This window comes from Sorex fumeus, unplaced genomic scaffold, assembly GCF_029834395.1.
Source record: "Sorex fumeus unplaced genomic scaffold, SorFum_2.1 ptg000037l, whole genome shotgun sequence".
Classification (NCBI taxonomy): domain Eukaryota; kingdom Metazoa; phylum Chordata; class Mammalia; order Eulipotyphla; family Soricidae; genus Sorex; species Sorex fumeus.
In genome coordinates this window covers 50248018-50261014 of record NW_026606094.1, presented here as the reverse complement: position 1 = coordinate 50261014, position 12997 = coordinate 50248018, and the positions used below count along the sequence as shown (strand labels likewise).

The 12997-nt window shown below is 41.0% G+C and overlaps 1 protein-coding gene across 7 annotated transcripts in view; it reads left to right on the top strand.

The window, feature by feature from the left end:
- The first annotated feature begins 470 nt into the window (after positions 1–470).
- The window catches only part of ICA1 (islet cell autoantigen 1), a 182982-nt gene continuing 170455 nt past the window's right edge, over positions 471–12997 (top strand). For 3 of the 7 annotated variants that reach the window (XM_056118411.1, XM_056118413.1, XM_056118409.1), the window contains exon 1: positions 471–691. The gene's annotated coding sequence lies outside the window, so the exon portion shown is untranslated. Of the gene's footprint in view, positions 692–762; positions 989–12997 lie in introns of those variants that run through there. The other 4 variants (XM_056118414.1, XM_056118410.1, XM_056118412.1 and 1 more) reach the window with 2 other exon arrangements.

Genomic DNA, 12997 nt, shown 5'->3' with positions numbered 1-12997 from the left:
GTCTATACAAAGGACAAGTTAGGGGCTAGAGTGATAATATAACCGATAGGATGTCTTGTCTGAGGTTTACCCCGGGTCAATTCCCGGCACCCCATTTGGTTCCCGATGCCCGACCAGGAGTGATCCCTGAGCACAGAACTCAGTCGAGGTGGCCCAAACTCCATAATAGTGTAATATTATACCATACATAGTCATGGTAAAGATCTATACAGATCCATAACGCTTGTCTTTTTCTTTCGTTCTCTTTTTCACTGTCTTTTTTTCTTTAAGCCCAACTTGATTTCCAGGAACGGTCCTCAGAAACTTTGTTAGGCGTCACAGCGATCAGCACTGCTGTGTCCTAGAGCCACAGAAATCTACCTGGAAGCGAGGAGCGCACACCGGGCCAGGACACCGCTAGAACCTGGGGACGCCGAGGTGCGCGGACCGCCTCCGTCCGTCCCCACCTACGGCGCGGCGCGCGGGGCCGGGAGCAGCCTGGAGGTTGGCAACGACTCCCACCTGTGGCCCGGGTCATTGTGACGCAAATGCTATGGACACGTGGAACACCTGCGGGAGAGCAGGGGCGGGGTCACCCCGGGCCGCTGTTACAGCGAAGGGGGATACCCCAGGAGATGGGGGTCGAGGAAAGACCCCAGGGAAGAGGAAGAGGGCGACCCACACTCCTCGTTCCGGAGCCGCTCCGAACGAGGTGAGGCTGCGGGCCGATCGGTCCTCCGCGCGCCGGCGCCCCCGCGGGGAGGGTGGCCCCAAGGGGCGGCCGGGACCGGGCGCGATGGGGCCTCGGGCGCTCCCCCCTGGCCGCGGCGCTGCGCTGCGGCGCGCACGGGCTCGGCGGGCTGCGATTCGGCCCGCGGCCGCTGCAGGAAGGGCCGCTCCCGCGCTCCCCCGCCCCTTCCCTGCCTTCTGCTGACGCCGACGTCGTCTGCGGGAGCCGGAGGGACGCTCCGACCGCGGCCGGGAGGCTCCTGGGGGCCGCGGCGCCGAGGTACCTGCCCTCCGGGGCCGGGGCGAGGGCGCGCCGGGCGGGCTGCGGGCTGCCGCGGGAGACACCCGGCCCCGGGGGACCATCCGGGCCGCCGCCAGCTGGGGACGAGCGGCACAGGGGTTGGCGGATCGCTGGGGTCCTGCCCTGGAGGGCCCGCCAGAGCTGCAGCCCCCCCACCCGCAATTCCTCCTTTACTTCCCCCCCCCCACACACCGCCGCCTCCGGGCCTGGGAAGGGCAGGAGGATGCGCGCACCCCGAGAGCGTGCGTCAGCCGGGGGGAGCGGGAGCGGAGCACCCCCACCCCGCCACACCGCGCCTCGTCTTCCCTCTGGCTCGGCCCAACCATCCCGAGGGCCCAGATGCGCAGGGACCTTGCGTCCCTGGCGGACTTGTTGACAAGTTCACCTGCCGCCGCGGCGCCGGGTGTCAGCTGTCCCCCATAGTCTTATTGCCCATCTCTGGCGGCGACGACTGGAAGCTGAGGGGCGCCCCTATACATCTACTAGCGCCCCGAGGCCTGCGTGCGGTTCCCCTTGGACCAGGTGTGCACCTAACTGAAGTAGCAGTCCTTCGGCAGGCCAGGTCCCTGCAAAGCCTGGCGTGCCCGTTTCCTTTGGGTGCTGCTGACTCCGCCTTTCCTGCCTTGGGGTTATTGCAGCTCTTGCTTCCTCCAGAAACGAACGTATCCTGTTATTAAACCAGGCTCTACCCTGAGCGCCTCCCCATTAACCTCTGCCACTGTCCTTTTTGTCCGCTCACACCTCCCAATTCCTTGGTCCCTCAGCTTCTCTTTGGGGGCTTTAAAAGTACGGAGTCCTTTTGCTGGTGAAAGGCAGGAAGTGCCTGGTTGGGGAGAGAGAGATTATTTTGAGTGGGAATTAGATTCTCTGCTGTATTTAGATCGCACACACACACACACACACACACACACACACACACACACACGCACACCCCAGAAGCAAAGAGTACTGAGTGGCAATTTTAGTAACTGAGGTATGGTAACTTGATAAAAAAAAATGATCAGGGCTTGAAAAACAGGTCACCAATTGGTTTAAAAATGATATTGACTATAGGAAGAAGGGCATATAAGGCATTGACCATTAAAGTATATATATTATGACTCATTGCAAACATGTAAATGATATTAATGTAGGAAGAAGGGCATATAAGGCATTGACCATTAAGATCTATAAATTATGACTCATTGCAAACATGTTCTTGTTCAAATATGTCAGGCAAGTCTCCAGAAAAAAAAATATAACTCAGGTTCCTGTGAACCTTTGGTTTAGATCTTTCTAGTGACCTTGTTTGTGGGCTTGCAAAGTGAAGCAGAAATACTTATTAATACATCAATGTTCCAGGCTCAGGTCAGTTCTTTACCTTATATTTGAAGCGAGCGTGCGCGCACACACACACACACACACACACACACACACACACACACACACATTAAAATTACCACACACATTAAAATTACTTTTAAGAGGGTTTTCAAATCAATTTCGTTTTAGGTTTCTGCTTCTGTGAAACATCATGATTGATAGGGACAGTGTTCATTTCAAATTCTTCTAGCTTAAATATCAGTTTGGTTTTAGGTTGTCTCGTATATATTTAACTGCAGATGTGCTTTCTAGTTATATCTTTTGCATTATTGGGGTAAATAGTACTATTTAAATAGTGGAGTGCCCTGAGTTCACAAGCTGACCCACTCATGGGTCATTAAACAGATTGCTCAGCATGTGGGCAGATTGTTTTATAGCTGTATTTCTTCCATTTGGTGCACAGACTACTATCTTACTGTTTTCTCTGAATGCCTTTCTTTCCATTTCAACCTACAAATATTAGAAAAGTGTGTTACTGAGAAGAAAGTCTTCAAAATCGTTTAAGTTCAATGTAGTTGACTTTTGTTTCCGGGTGCAGTTCTGTCAGTGGCAGAGAGGTGTGGCAGCTGTGAAATGACGTGGTAGGGTACCTATGTGTTGATGTGAACAACTAGTTTATGAAACCCTAATGTAGAAGGAGCGATAGACAGTGGTAGCACGTTTGCCTTGTGCGCAGGCAGCCTGGCCGAGCCGGGTTCGATTCCTCTGCCCCTCTGGGAGAGCCCGGCAAGCTACCAAGAGTACCTCGCCCGCATGGCAAAGCCTGGCAAGCTACCCGTGACGTATTTGATATGACAAACACAGTAACAACAAGTCTCACGTTGGACATGTTACTGGGCCTGCTTGAGCAAATCGATGAACAAGGGAGGACTGTGCTACCGTGCTAATGTAGAAGGTGGGGAAGTAAATAGATCCACCGATCAGGAAGAATATTTCCTCTGTTGGCTGGCTAAACCCCCACACTAGAAGCCTGAAGGTAGTGGCAACATTTAGGATCAGTGCACTGGCCATTAATGTCCTTTTTATTCTATCTTCACTGTCATGTGTAAGGACCATGAAAAGGGATGTTATCTGCTTACTTTTGTTCATGAGCATGCCTGTAATGATCATGACTTAAGGTACTTACTGTCTTTCCCTTTCCATAGTCTGCCTCAGCAGAGTCTTAAAAGCTGATAGAGGAGAAACTTTTCTCCCAAGCTGTCATTTTTTATTTTTTAGTATCAAATCATATCTGACCCTGTGAGGAATATGCAGAGGGCAGAAAGACTGCATTCTAATGGAATTTGATTATAACCCTAGCTGCAGTACTTTACAAATTATGTAGCCCTGTCAAGTTTAACTCTCATTTCATTTGCAGAAAGAATATACAACCATGGGGCTGTGATATGGATTAGAGATAATAAAACACTTCGTACAGTAAACAGAACTCAAGTAGTAATGATGAACCATTCTTTCACATGCTAAACATATGTGTTTTGTATCTCAAAAAAAAAAAGGTGCTACTGCTTTCCCTGTACTACATAATGTTTTTCAAATTTATTTCAAGTGGTTCAGGTGACTTTGCATTAATACTAGGCAGTTGGAATTTCTGGAATATTCCATGAAACTGGGAAATGAAAATTGTGGTCCGAGAACAAATCAAAGTTAATTGGTTCCAGTGGGGTTCAATCATTCAAGCCATTGCCACTCAAATGTGATCCATGGCCCAGTAATATTGGTTTCCCCTGAGAGCTTGTTAGATGTGCAAAATCTCAATCTCAACCTGCCACATAGATCCACTGAATTTGAATATGCATTTCAACAGGATCCCCAAGTGATTCATATGTACATTGAAGTTGGAGAAGCTTTGTTATAACCTGGTATTTATCAGACTTTTGTGTTTAGTAGGATCATCTGGGGTCTTGTTAAATGTGAATTCCTAGCCTGTTTTTTCCCATCTGCTTTCTTTTAAATACCTTTGGAGTATCTCTAATATTTTGGTTTCTTCCATCATTCTTTGAGAAACAATGAACCAAATTCATTGTACATTGTGAGTTGAGAAAATTGAATTTATAAATCAGGCTAAGCATTACTCTGGTTTCATTTAATAGTCATGGAAGTGTTAGTAACCAGAAAACAGGATATTATTTGAGTTTTGGACCACACATAACCATGCCGGCAGGACTTGGGGTTGGGAATCCAACCTGGCTTAGCCGTGTGTAGGGCATTATTGCATAAATCTTAAAAAATATTATTAGACTTAGAGAAAATCGAAGCACTCAATTTTAGAATTTAACAGAAACTACCTGGATTAGAAAGGGCAATGGAGTAAGACAGCTGAGTATAATACAGTATAGAACTGAGAGACACAAGGTAAATTTGCTCAGTGCTGGACCTCTAACTATATACATAATGGTGCATTGTTATTCCAGAGACTATAGATCTAAGAGTAAAAAGGCTTCTCATTGTAGATTGTGAGAGAATTTGTACAAGAAATGGGAGTAAAGCATTACGGCTTCTTTCCCAGCATACACATTAAAATCCATTTCCTCACTTTCCATCATCATGATCTCACACACACTTTTCTGTTCCCAGAATAGGGTATGAGTAAAAAATATCTAAAACCTAAGAGTACTTAAGTCTTTTTATGTATTTCTGGTGTAGTGTGTTCAAAGCTGGGGATTAGTTGTTCATTGTGATAGATGGTCTCCACTTTTCTGATTGGTTGGAACCCTGATATCTTCCAGGAGTCCTTCAGCAATTGCCAGGTTTGTCATCCACAAGTACTGTGATGATAATAGATTTGGGACAAACACAGTATCTGAATCTGATTGGAAAGATTGTGTTTAATAGAAACAGAGTCCATTAATGTTCCTTCTTCCAAGAGTAGAGTGGAGTGATGAAAAACAGGAGCTGAAGAGGCAAAAACAGACCCGAATTTGCTGCTTGTTGACTTTGGACAAATTACATCATTGTTTTCAGCTTATTTTCTCACTTGAAAATGGATTGGTATCCCCTCATTGTATTTTTGTGGGGATGAGATAATTTTAAGGGCTTTATACATAAAGTGCTTAAAAATTGATGTGCATAACTATTACCCTTGTCCCACATATTTATTTATTAAGTGCCTACTGTGTTTCAGGTATTATGTCGAGTATGAAAAGAAGAGAAACCATTAGCATCCCAGCTTTTAAGCAATTTGCAGTTTAGTGCAAGAGATTCATATTTAATTAGCTCTATGCAGATTAGTAGGAGTAGAGGGCGCCACCAATATAGGGCAGTTAATTCTTCAGGGAAGCAGGAATGGCAGGGGTGTTGAGTTAGAGAGGACTGGAACGGTCCATGGACTTTTCCTGACTGCTCTGTAGTGATCCATGGCAGTACTTGGGAGAACTTTTACAGTATTGGGGGATCAGATGGGTCAGTAGGGGAACCATGCAATGCAAGCTCCTTATCTGGTCACATCTCTGGTCTGACTTTCCAAAAGGGAAAATCTTTTGAAACAAGGTGTAAGTTGGTGAAGAGGACAAAGGAGTGGAGGGAATTTCAAGTGGAAGGAAACTTCTCAAAGCCTTTACATGGATTTTGTTTTTATTTAGTTTTTGGGCCACACCCAGTGATGTTCAGGCCTTGCTCTTGGCCCTGCACTCAGGGATCATTTCTGGTGGGACTTGGGGAATATATGGGGTGCCACGACAAATCCAGGTTGGTCATGTGCAAGGCAAACACCCTGCCCACTGTGTTATCACTCTGGCCACAAGCCTTTACATGTATTAAATAAAAAACCCTGCATCTAAAATTGTCAGAGTATAGTTTTGTATTATTTGAACAAATGATTTTGGAAAGAGGACCAGAATGTGAAAACTGTTTTGTTTTTTTTTTTGGCTAAGTTTTTAATTTCTCTGTAAGTGAAAACAAAGCATTTGAAGTAGAATTGTGGTATAAGATTTGTGTTTATTCTAGATCTGACCATAGTGTCAAAGATTAGAGTGGGCAGATAAGGATTCATGATGCCTCTGTCCTAAATTAGTCTTTGTTATGAATATGGAATGGAAATTGTTGAATAGCTTTTTAGGAGGTAGAATGGAGAGAACTTGAAAACCGAAGACAATAAAAGTCAAGTTTTCAACCTAGATCACTCAGTGGATTTTATAGTGATAATTAACATAGCAACCACAGGAGTCCATTTGGGGGAAAAGACAGAAGTTTAATTTTAGATGTGCTAAATTTTAAGTGCCTGTGTGACATCCCTGGTGAAGATTATAGTAGGGCAACGGAAACTTAAACACCTCTTCAGAGCACCAGATGCACACTTTCATCTCCCTATGGTAATTTCTGGAGGGGTGTTTAATTTTGGAAGTCACTGGTATACAGCTGTTGGTTCAAACAGTGTAAGAGAAAAAGCAACTAAAATGTAGAAAAATATGGGGCCAAAGCAATAGTACAGTGGATAGGGGCTTGCCTTGCATGTGGTTGAATGAGTTCAATTCCTGGCATCCCAATTGGTCTCCTGAGCACCTCCAGGAATGATCCTTGAGTGCAAAGCCAGTAACAAGCCCTGAGCATTGGTGGGTGAGGCCCTGGAACAAAAATGAATAAAATGTAGAAAAAATGTGACTGAGGTTGGAAATGTTGGGTCATTGATATTTGAGATATGGGCACAAAAGGATGAAGTGGCAAAGAATATGGAAAACATGCAAATAAAAATTGTTTACTGAGAATGAAAGGGAGAGACTTCAAGAAGGGAAGCAAATACAGTCAAAGGTTGAAGGAGATGGGGCTGAGCTAGGTTCATAGTGAAAAGCGTTCTGTTACCTGATGGAGAAAGAAATCAGTCTTAAAAGAACTCTGAAGCACTCAGATGGCAACTGGAGGGAAAAAAGGATTGTAGAATATTGGTTAAAGGCAGAAACCAAGAAAGGTTGAATAACTTGAAAGAGGAGAAATAAAGGCTTTGTGACTGTTCTCACGGTGATTCAATAAATAAAAAAATAGAAGAGAAATGAGGAGAAATAGAAGGCTGAGGTGAGAAGGGGATGAGGTTGAGAACCGTCACTTGTAGAGAGAAAGAAGGGGATAGCCATGGGTATATCATGGTGCTGGATTTGGATAGTTCTGAAGAACTGAGCGGTGATGGACAAAACTTACTACTTCCACAAAGGTACCTGGTATACAATGCTTATGCTGCGATTGTCACAGCGTGTAAAAAAGGAGTCAGTCATCATCATCCTGGGAGTTTTCATCTACCTTCTGCTTTAGAAGGCACTGATTAAATATTGCACGATTAAATCGCACTATTTCTTCAGCATTGGCATCCTTGTGAAGTAGGTGAATTGCACATTGCCAGATCACTCCCTTCTGCTTCCTCCTTCTGCTTTCTTTGTACAGACCTGCGAAAATATATTAGTTAATGTTTGTCAAGAAATAAAAGTATAAGTATAGTGAACAAGATTCTATATTTTAGTAATTTTTATAATTTTGGTTGTTTTAAGTATACAATTAGTTGTATACAAATTAATATTTGCCATGAAATAAAAGTATATATTTCTATAAATTATGTTACTTATATGAAGAATGTATAATTAATTAAAATTAATAATTTTTAATCACTAATCAGATTCTATAATCTGCACAGACCTGGACTCTGCCTTCATGATACTTCCTGTTCTTTCTATCTGGTTAATCTCCCTAACCTACCAGTTATTTTTATATATATGCTAAAGTTCCTGTCTTGCCAGCTTCTCATAAAAACCAGTTTTTTGTCTTACTGAGTCTGAGTATTGCTGCTATTTAATTCTATGAACTGCTTCCCCCACCCAAAGTGAAAAGAACCTGAAAAGGAGGATCTTACATTAGTTCACAGATAATTCCAACTTGATGACCCAAGGGTCAGCAGGCCAGGGTTGTTGAAAATTGAGAGCTTTATTTTTCTGCCTTCCTTGTGTTGATTTTTAAGGTTCTCTTGCTTCTTCATCTCTTTCTTGGGCTGCATTACTTTCTTGCTCTTCACCTAAACAAAATTCAAGCATGCTTCTCACACCACAGTTTTACTGTGGAAAGTCTTCAAAGACAGTCATTTCCCACAAAAGGTGCTGTAGGATTTCTTTGTGGGACCAGAGGACATCAAAAACCTTTCATAAATCTTGTATTGGTATCTATATTTCTGTAATTTAAGTCTAATGAGAAGGGCTTATTCTATGTCTTGGGAAATTTACTTCATTCTTGAACCTGAGTTCTCTCATATAAGAAAAAAAAGAGGGTAGAACTAAATTATCTAAAAATTCTATCCTTTCTGAGTGATCCAGTGGAGATATAAGATAATGGGCCATCACTTTAAGAGGCCTTAAATTATTCAGTTCACTCAAGAGAGAACCTGGTAAATGTCAGTGTGTTTTTATTATCACTGCTGACATTATGCTAATGTGTAACATCACAGAATTTTTTCACCATACATAAACTTTTATTTCATGGAAATTATTAACTAATTATGTATATTTGTATATGGACTGTATGTGCATCCTTTATAACATATGGACACATCTTAAATTTGTTTTTATGTTTGGTTTTTGGGTCACAGCCAGCTATGCTGAGAGTGCTCTGCACTCTGCACTCTGCATTCAGGGTCTTCTTTTATGCGGGGGGAATAGGGAGGACCCACTTCAGGCAGTGCTCAGGTGTTACTCTTGGCGCTCCACTCAGGAATTACTCATGGCAGTGCTCGGGAGACCATATGGAATGCCGGGGATTAAACCCTGATGAGCACATGTAAGAATTGTGTCCTGCCCACTGTCCTATCATTTAGGCCCCTCAGTGATCACTGACTATATGAAGGTGTGGAGGGTGCCCAGGATAGAGCTCAGATCAGTTGTATGCAGGCTCCTTTCTTACTGTACTGTCACTCCATCCACATTTTTACATCTTACGATCTTTTTATATTTTTTCTTTTGTAGTTTAGATGATGATTACAATAATGTTCCAGTTTCTTGACGTACAGAATTACTGCTTACACTCACTGCTGAAGGACCTTCCCCTCCTCTTTATCCACTCTATTCCAACTTGCATTCCTTTCTACCCCTGTTTCCATTATTTGCTTGATTAAAAGATATGATTTGGTGCAGACCATTAATACCCTCAGCAACACCGATATGCTCAAGACCTTCCACTATGTTTTCATGTTACATCCTGGTAGTCTATTCATTCCCCTCACCCCATACTGACACTCCTCACATCTGTATTGTAGTATCCAAGGTTGATTATTGATTTCTATTGTTTATACCCTTTTTTTCTTTATATAACAGATGAATGAGATCATTATGTATTTGTTCTTCTGCCTCTAGCGAATTTCTCTCAGTATGTTATCCTCCAATTCCATCCACATTGCCATGAATTGTATGACCATTTTTTTCTAGTGCTACATAGTATTACATTATGTATATGTACTACAGCTTCTTTATCCATTTATATTTTTGAACATTTAGGTTGTTTGTATTACCTGGCTATTGTACTAAGAACTACAAAGAACATAGGCGCATATGTGTGTGTGTGTGTGTGTGTGTGTATGTAGCAATATATATATATATATATATATATATATATATAGCACTGTAGCACTGTCCTCCCATTGTTCAAGATTTGCTCCAGTGGGCACCAGTAATGTCTCCAGTGTGAGACTTGTTGTTACTGTTTTTGGCATATTGAATACATATATATTTAAATTAATGTTTTTGTGTTTGGTGGTTAGATATCTAGAAGTGGATTGCTAGATAAAAGTGGAGCTCCATTCTTGCTATTTTGAAAACTCTCCATACTGTTTCACATTGAGGCTGAACCAGGTGATAGTCTCATTAGAAGTGAATGAGTTCCAACAAATATCCCCACTCTTTGTTGCTTTCAGGGTTTTGATATATGCCATTTTCACTGGTGTGAGTTGAAACCTCATTGTTTTTTGGATTTCTGCTTTCCTGATACTTAGTGCTAATGAGAACCTTTTCATGTGTTTATTTCCCGTCCATGTCTTCTTTGTGAAGTGATTATTCATCCCTTTTCCCTGTTTTATGGGGTTGCTGTGGGGAGTTTTTGTTTTGTTTTTCACCACTGAATTTCATTAGAGTTTTATAGATTTTGAATGTTATAGATCTTTATTTGATTAATTTCAGATATCTTCATCTGGTTATCTAGATGTCTTTTCATTTTAGCCCAAGTTACTTTGCCATGGCAAAACGTTTCCATTTTGTAACAAAAATAGATAAACTTTTTACCTTTGCCATTGGAATCTTTGATGATGTCATTGATGTCCAGATTTTGTCTCTAGACATTGCATTGTTTCTATGGTTTCTGATCTAATCTCTAGGTCTTTAACGACTTTGAGTTAATTGTGTTGGTGTGAGAAATGGATCAGTTTTGTTTTGCTGAAAGTGGCTATCAATTTAACCAGCATCCATTGCTAAAGTAGCGTCTATTTCACTCCAGGCACCCAGTTCCTTCGTCATAGATTAACTGCACATATCTGAGGAGTTATAACTGGGGTCTCAATTCTAATCTACTGGTCTTGTCATTCTATCCTTACTCTAACACTATGCTATTTTCATTACTGTAGCTCAGTAGTATAAAGTTAGGAAATGTGATACCTCCTAAATCATCTTCACAATGGCTTTGCTATTTGTTGGGTTTTGTGCTTCCATTCAGATTTTAGCAATGTTCATTCTAATTTTTAGAATGGTGTCCCCTGTTCAGTGTTATCTTCTTTCATCACAACTGTGTGATGTATTCTTGGAAGTCTTTGGGACAGCAATTAGATGAAAAAAATCAAAGTGATCCAAATTGGAAGTCAAACTATCATATTTGAAGGTGACATGATAACCTATGTAGAAGACATGATAGCCATGAAAGAAATAGGAGAAGAAATAAGAAAATGGAAAATTATTTCATGTTCGTAGTCTGTAAGAATTAATGCAAAATGTCTGTTCTACCGAAACCACTATCTAGGTTTAATGCAATTCCCACCCAAATTCTAAGTTTACCCCAGCTCACTGCCATAAAATAAGTGTAAGCTGCAGCCAAGTGTAGGAAAATAGATAATATATTTATCCCAATATATTATTTCACCATAAAATGTAAAAAATTACATATGAAATTATAAAATAGCATGTGTAAATATTTATACAATATAGCTATAATATTATACAATTTAAAAACAAAATTATAATTATACGAATGAAAACTATTATTTCATAAGTATGAAATATATTTCTAAAATGTGGATTTATTGATGAGATTTTCACTTTGGGGGAGGGAACTAAGTCTTCCAATCCAGAATATGTTTTACATATAAAGCATATTTGAATTAATAGCAGTAATATTCCTAAAGTTCTTCCATAAAGTGTTAATGTCATTCTTTAAAAGATCCACCATATTTTATTATTAGATCTCATTACAAAGTGTAATTTTAAACTATAATTTAAGGAAAACAGTCCTATATAAGTAACATCTCTGCAATTGAAGTAATAGAGTTTTATGATACTAGTTGATTGAGACCTTTTACTGGGAAGGGTGTTCCTTTCTTATCTCACTTTTTAAAGAGGAATACCTATCATAAAAACAAGAGATTAAAATTCATATGCAAGCTATAAATTTACATTTAAAAGTTACATACAGTAGCCTAAATAAAATCAAAGGTGACTATAATCTGTGCAGCAAGGATTATTTTAATTACTCTGCTTTAACAACGGCAATCTATTATTTATTTTCTGTTTCCATTCTTCTAGTTCATTATTATTTCTTGCCTTGCCAATTTTTTTGAGGTCTGTATTTTTCGAAATGCCAATCAGTTTCTTGTTATTGGCTGCTTTTAAAAAAAAGTGAAGTAAGATAGTTTATATCGAATATAACACTTAGAAAGACATGAGGGGAGAGAAAAAATAAGGAAGAACATGTTCAAGAGAGAACATGGGCTTTTCCAGAGTGGAAGAAGCAAGCAAGCAATGATACATAGATATATGTTCAGAGGAGAACATGTTCAAAGGAGAACATGGTTTTAAAGAGCCTGCATGGTTATTTTTTGCTTTTGTTTATGGGCCACACCAATGATGCTCAGGGATTCCTCCTATCTCTGTGCTCAGGAATTACTACTGGCAGTGCTCAGGGGGCTATATGGATGCAAAAGATTGAACCTTCACAGCATGCAGGCAAATGCCCTACCCGCTGTGCAGGCTCTGACCCTGCATGGTTATTTTTGTAGTAGAAATAGCACCATCCCACCTTAGTTTTAAGCAGAACTTTAAGCAGAGGATTAAGACCTACGCCACCCTTTGTGAGCTCTTTAAATTTTGTGGTTTACTTTGTGGAAACGTAATATATTGTGTTAATATTGGGGATAAAAGCCTTTTGGAGATTTCTTTATTTTTTTCTTTTCATCGTATTCTTTTTGGTTTTTGGATCATACCTGGTGATGCTCAAGTGTTACTCATGATTCTGCACTTAGGAATTACTCCTGGCAGTGCTGGAGAGTCATATGGGATGCCGCCTACAAGGCAAATGTCCTACCCACTGTACTATCACTCTGGCCCCTAGAGAATGTCTTGACTGTTTTCATTTCTTAGAATCTGAGGTACTGTGTTTGATAATTTCCTTTGAGAAACAGTTCTTGGA